The sequence below is a fragment of the Pogoniulus pusillus genome, chromosome 17 (genome assembly GCF_015220805.1).
Source record: "Pogoniulus pusillus isolate bPogPus1 chromosome 17, bPogPus1.pri, whole genome shotgun sequence".
NCBI lineage: Eukaryota > Metazoa > Chordata > Aves > Piciformes > Lybiidae > Pogoniulus > Pogoniulus pusillus.
In genome coordinates, this window is record NC_087280.1 from 7,700,637 (window position 1) to 7,707,381 (window position 6,745).

Sequence of the window (6,745 nt, forward strand, 5' to 3'; positions counted from 1 at the left end):
ATCATGGAATTCGACTCTCTGATGAAACTCTGGGACAAGTGCAAAGACATTAAATACCAGCTTCTGCAAGATCTCAGTACAACAGCTTTAGCAAAGAGAAGCAGTAACAGACCTGATGCAAACTTAAGGCTCTTTCACCCCATTTTCAGCAAATTCACAAGTATAATCTACAGGCTTAGGCTGTAAGAATAGGGGCTGTTCAGCCTGGAGAAAAGAAGGCTCAAGGGAGACCTTAGAACAGCCCTCCAGTACCCAAAAGGGGCCTACAAGACAGCCAGGAAGGGACTTTTTACAAGGGCTTGCAGGTGTAGGATGAGAGGGAATGGCTCTAAGTTCCTGGAAGTCTTCAAGGCCAGGCTGGATCTGGTCTAGTGGGACCCTGCCCATAGCAGGGGGCTGGAAGTACAAGATCTCTAAGCTCTTTTCCAATCTAAACAATTCTACAAATCTATGAATCCATTTACAGTAACACTCATGCAGTACTGCAGCACTGTAACAGGAACTCTTTCAAGTACTAGAAATTTCCACAAGGAATACAACTCGAAAGACAATAAAGTTGCAAAATAAACAAGTGTCAGACTCATTGCGACCAAATGCACAAGACAAAATCCAAAGTGTCTGACTTGAAACTAAATTGTTGAACAATCCAACAAATTGCTTTTTTAAATCCTTCTTACTTTTGATTCTTCATTTGTGTTCTCAACATGTTCACTGTAATCACAGATTTTTTTTTAAATTGACACTGCACTGCAATATTCTATGGTTCTGACATCTGAACATTCAATTTCAAAAAATAAATTATTAATTAAATCTGCTCCATCTGATTATCTCATCTTTTATTTGTATTAACTAATAGAAAAATACATGAATTGCTAAGTCACTGGCTGTAGTATATACATTAGGGGCATAGAGGAATTATCACAGGTTAAGACAGAAAGACTTTTAAGAGCACTTTTAAAAGCCCTGCAGCTCATCCACTACTTCAGGTACTCTTGAACTGAAGCCCAGGAACACTACGTTCAAGATATTCTGCAGCTCTAGAAAGCAGAATATAGCACCAAGATCTTTGAAGGAAGAGAACAATAGCTTCAGGTGCCTTTCTTGCACTGTGCCATTTCTGTTCAAATGACGAGTTCAATATTCTGAAAACAGAACATATTTCTAATGGAGTTCATCACAAGAATCTAAACTAAGGCACCCCAATTCAATAACTTTTACAAGTTTTAGTCATGTGAAATTGAATCCTTTTGTAAATCCCAACTGGAGCCCAAAGCTCTTATTTATTACCCACAATTCTTAACAACAGTTTCACTGACCTTGACGAGTTCCCAATCATATATCACATTACATAACTGTGACTCTAAATTATTTCTCTAATTTGTAAAAAAGCAAAAAACCTTAAACTTTCAGTATCTGTATTTCACTTATTAACATGCCAGCCTTACAAAGTACTATACAACAGCAACTTTGAGGTGCAGCATCACATCAAGGCTTAATGACTTAATAAACATCAATAGAATTAGATGGAATATATATCCTAAGGCTTTCATTAACAAACACTGTATTTATATTCTAGTCCTACTATTTATAACTATCTTAGATGTCACCTGGTTTTTGTAGTTAAATTTTGTCTGAAATAACTAATGTTGTGCTGTTTTCTAGACAGACCAGTTAGACTGAACAGCTTTTAAGAACTTCAGGAAAAAAAACAACAAAATAACTTTTCTTATTTAGTGATGAGAGTTCTGAACAATTTTATAAAAGGTAACATCAGAATATTTGAAAAAAGTCTTGAAATGACACATTTTCTGTATTTGTTTTCCTATCATAGTATTAATGTTACAGTTAACGCAGAGAGGACAAGTTTTTGACAACTATATAGCCTCAACAAGAATTATGATGGTGACAGAATTATTACAGTTCTCACATACTGAATGTTTTCTTCCCTTCTTATTAAAAAAAAGCCAAATTGTACATAGTTTCACAACATAAGTCAAATTTCTTCCTCTAGTAGTTACACAGGTGAGATATGTATAGAAGGTTTCCTCGATAATACAGAAAGTGAAGACATCAGTTGGACTCAGCTGAATGCGAGTGATCAATATGCCTATAGACTCAAATACAAGGAGAGGAGAAGCTGAAACTTAGACCTAACAACTATAATTGCTCAATGTTAATAAAAAAAGGGCAAATTTTAAACAATGACTACACTGAGTGCTCAGTTGCTATGCTGACTTCTCGTACAAATATCCTCAGTTCGGTATCCTGTCTTCATTGGGGAAAAAAATACCAATTTGCAACATTAATAAATTCTTAAAATTGGCTAAACCAAAATTGCTATCTCCATTTCAAACAAATATTAACAGGAACCAGTAATCAAAACTAGAAAGCATCCATTCTGGTGATCTGTATTTTTCCACATAGTTCTGTAGAGACAACCACGAGGTTCAATCTTGGATGCTTTCTCTCCCATGTACTATGGTGACATTTTTCATTATTTGATTATACTAAATATGCCTCTATTTAGAACATAAATAAACAATGTCACATTTCTCCCTAGGGACAGTCCTAATGATAAAACAGGTATCCAGCCCTGTAAGCCTGGACTTCTACATCCAAGCTCCAGACTGAATACAGACTCCGAGTCAACAAGGCTTTACATCAGTGCTTAATTCCACAAACACCAGTTACCCCTCACTGATTTCAAGTAAGTTTAATCCTGTGCTTGAAAATAAATGTCCCTGTCCAGTATTTTACAAGAAGACATAATTTAACATCCAGGCTTCTACATCACAGATTCTTTTAACAATAGCACCAAACAGGGGAATTGGATCCTCTCAAAATACAAACTCTGTAGTACATTGTATCTGCATTCTGTCCTGCAACCTAGATCACTGAACCATAGAATCAACCAGGTTGGAAGAGACCTCCAAGATCATCCAGTCCAACCTAGCACCCAGCCCTAGCCAACCAACTAGGCCATGGCACTAAGTGCCTCATCCAGGCTTTGCATCAACACCTCCAGAGACAGCGACTCCACCATCTCCTCGGGCAGCCCATTCCAATGGCAAATCACTCTCTCTGGCATGAACTTCCTCCTAATATCCAACCTATTACCTCCCCTCGCACAACTTCAGACTGTGCCCCCTTGTTCTGTTGCTGGTTGCCTGGCAGAAGAGACCAACCCTGCCTGACTACAACCTCCCTTCAGGCAGTTGTAGAAAGCAATGAGGTCAACTCTGAGCCTCTTCTTCTCCAGGCTAAACAACCCCTGCTCCCTCAGCCTCTCCTCATAGGGCTGTGCTCCAGGCCTCTCACCACAGAAGTGCAAATATGGAATAGCCTCAGCCATTTCCTTAACATTCCCCACACTGAAGACTTAAAACTAACAGATGACTTTCTTATTTCCAAGGGAAGCATAGAAGGAGTAAGCCAAGTGGAGTAAGCCTTTCAACACAAAGACAAATGCTTTAAGGAACAGCAGGGAATATTAGTGAGGAGGAATATGAGACTTGCTAGGATAATCCTGTTCTTTTTCTGTTTGTTTGCTTCCTTCTTCTTAAGGCACAGCAGCATAATATTCAGCATGTCAAGAAATTATGGTCTTCTTATGCAGTTCCCCTTAATAATATGATTTACCATTTCCCTATTGTAAGAGCATCCAAGTTTATATTGGGATTTCAGTAAATATTTACGCCCACTACTGTACCCTGTTCAGTAGGCAGTTTTTCTTGGACACCTTAGTAAACGTTAGCCCATGCTGCGCTTTTCTTGTACTAGCAGCATTGTGACGATGGGGTTTGCATCCAAATACTGTCCCCCACAGCAGATGATTCAAAACATCCTACTTGTCTCATTTAGATTCCTACATATTAGATTACAACACTGCACAAACACAGGAAAGGGTCTGAATCAGCAGTTCAGGACTCCAGTAACTTCTTCCACTGCCACATCCCAAACTCTTCTGCCCCAAGTAAACCTCATCATAAAATAACCAAGGTGTTCATTGAACACAAGCAAGTCTCTGGCTCCACCACTTCACCACTGCAAGCTTGTGGCACAGCTTCCTTCTGTTTGTTCAACTGTCTTTTCAATTTTTAGAGAGTTTATAGCAATTTGTTCTTAAACCACCGTGAGAGAGAGGAGTCCATCCTTTTTGTTTTCATTTGTTGTCCTGCATTCATGCATCACAGAATACAACTTGCATTTTGGGGGGGCTGTAGGAGAAAATTGGAATGACAGATGCTCTATGAAGAAATAAAATACTGTTGTTACCTTTTTCATTTTCTTTCAGTAGGATTCAGGTGGATTATCTCCACCAACAAAAAGATGAGTATTTTAACCCTTTTTTTATTAAATGACATCTTCACTTCTACTTACAATATGCATGGATGCATTAAAGAGTTTATGAATCTCATTTCTACAGTGTTGAAAGTTATTAAAAAAAAAAAGTAAATAAAAAGAGATGAAAATGCATCCTCTGATTATAAATCGACATTATTTATAAATTTTCTTCAGGTAGTTTTGAGGTATCCAGTGATACAGTACTGGAATACACTTTTGCTTTACGTGTTGGAAATTTTTGCATTATTTTAGTAGCAGCAACATACTCTTCTCGCTAATATTCAGATTTGCTTCATGCATTATTTGATACAGACTATGCAAAAATATTTCTTTAAACGAGAAAGTATCCTTATGAATCAGAAAACAGTATTTCATTCATAACCACACATTCTGCCCATACAAATAATGCCTAATGCTATTAAAATTCTCTAAGGAAACAAGACTACAAATCACTTTGCCAATTAATAAGAATAACCCAAATACCTTATTTCAAATCTTCAAGTAATTCATATATCTAAATTACTTTTTATTATTCCTTAACAATCTTGGTAAACTAAATCTTCACACAGCATTGCATTGCAGCAGCATGATGTCAAGTTACAAACGTTATGAAATGCCATGCTTACAGTATTATTGGGGGTGCACTATGTTGTTTTACTATCCCTCGAAAAGCACAGAATCACACCACGAAACCAGATGCTGTATAGCTGATCTAACTCCAACTGAAGACATAAAGTTAAATTGGGTCCTTTTGGACCTACTTTTAAAGTACGCAAATATAGGTAGCTTCAAAGAAAACACTTCCAAGGAGAAACAGAAAATACAACTGTTTTCATTGTATTACCCTTAATTAAACTTCTTAAAAGAAGTACCACACCATTTATACACTGCTGCAGACCAGAGTGGCATTTTGGGGAGAATTAAATAGGTATGGTACACTTTATGTAACTTACATAATCCACAGCAAACCACCAAATACACCATAAAACCTCTGACTAAATGTATTAGAATTTATTTGTATGTCAGCGTATTTTTGTCTAAGACTGTATCTGATTTTGTACATTACAGTTAGGATGAACAGATATGCCAGACTGTATTCTTATCTGCAAGAAATAGCAAGATTTGGAACTAATGACAGTAAGCTTACTAGTTCCACATGACATTCCTTCAAGCAATGTATTTCTTTGCCACTGTCTACGCTAGTTGAAAATGTGGGGGAGAAATGCTAAAAAAACACAGTCTACAATTCATGTAAGGCCCAGTTTTGTTACAAATGCTGACATTAAAATATTCCTATTTGTGTACTAGCTATTTTTAAATGAAATGACCTATCCTATCATGCCTTCTCTGACACTTCACTTTTCTTCACCAGGAACATCTAGACACAGAGAAATAAAACTGTGTGACCATTACCACCCAAATATGACTCCCAATCTTTTATAGATAAGAAATTCTCAGTATACAAATTTGTTCTTGATATCTTCCTCACAGAAAAAACATCTATTCACAGGCTTGCAGATTTTCTCCTTAAAATTTCTCCTGATGACAATACACTGCTTGAATCAAGCCAAAAGTGGACTCTAAAGAGTCCATGAGTTCTGGGTATTGCAGTGCCATATGCTTGTCAGTGCCCTACTCACCCACATTACACCATTATACTTTAATACATTTTTCATAACATAGTGTTGATTCATCCAGAAAAATCAGTCCGGCACACATCACCTAGCACAAAAACACTGGAAATAAGTCAGGGGAAGAGCAGGCATGAAATAAAGATCATCGTATATGAACAGTGCTACCTCCATTGCTCAGTAAACTATTAGACTTGTATCTCTCCTTTCCATTTTTCCAATACACCTGTCAATAGAAGCCGGGCCCGGGGAATTCAGAGCCCAGCTTTCTGCACAGATCGGGGCGGGGAGGAGAATGCGCTGCAGTCGGAGGCAACATTTGGGCTGTCACGCAAGCGGCAGACCCTGCTTGAGCCACTCTCGCCCCCCTCTGCTGAAGCTGCCATGGCCGTGCGTCCGACTCTGGGTCTCCCTGAAAGCGTACGGTAGCACCCGTGAGTCGTTCGGAGTGGAAACCACGCTGCCAGCCACGGGGAGCGCCGAGCTCAGTGTCCTCCGGCGGGCCTCAGAGCGGGCCGGCGGGCCCCAGGGCCAGCGGGCGGGCGCGCCGCGGACAGCTCCTCCGGCGGCACCGCACCGCCGCCGCCTCCCGGCGCTTTCCACACGACTGGCGGTGAATCGCCGGGAACTTTCCGCCCCAGAGATGCTCGCCGGGAGCCGCAGGCCCGCTCTCGCTAGGCAACCGGACCGGTTCGGCGCCCCTCAGGCGGCCGTCACGTCTGAGGGGAGCCCCCCGCGCCCCGCCCGCCCGTCCCGCCGCGGCCCGCGCT

The 6,745-nt window shown here is 39.9% G+C and overlaps 1 protein-coding gene across 10 annotated transcripts in view; it reads right to left on the minus strand.

The window, feature by feature from the left end:
• Nucleotides 1-6,745, minus strand: part of TJP1 (tight junction protein 1) — a 187,966-nt gene that overhangs the window by 152,027 nt on the left and 29,194 nt on the right. The window lies entirely within an intron of this gene.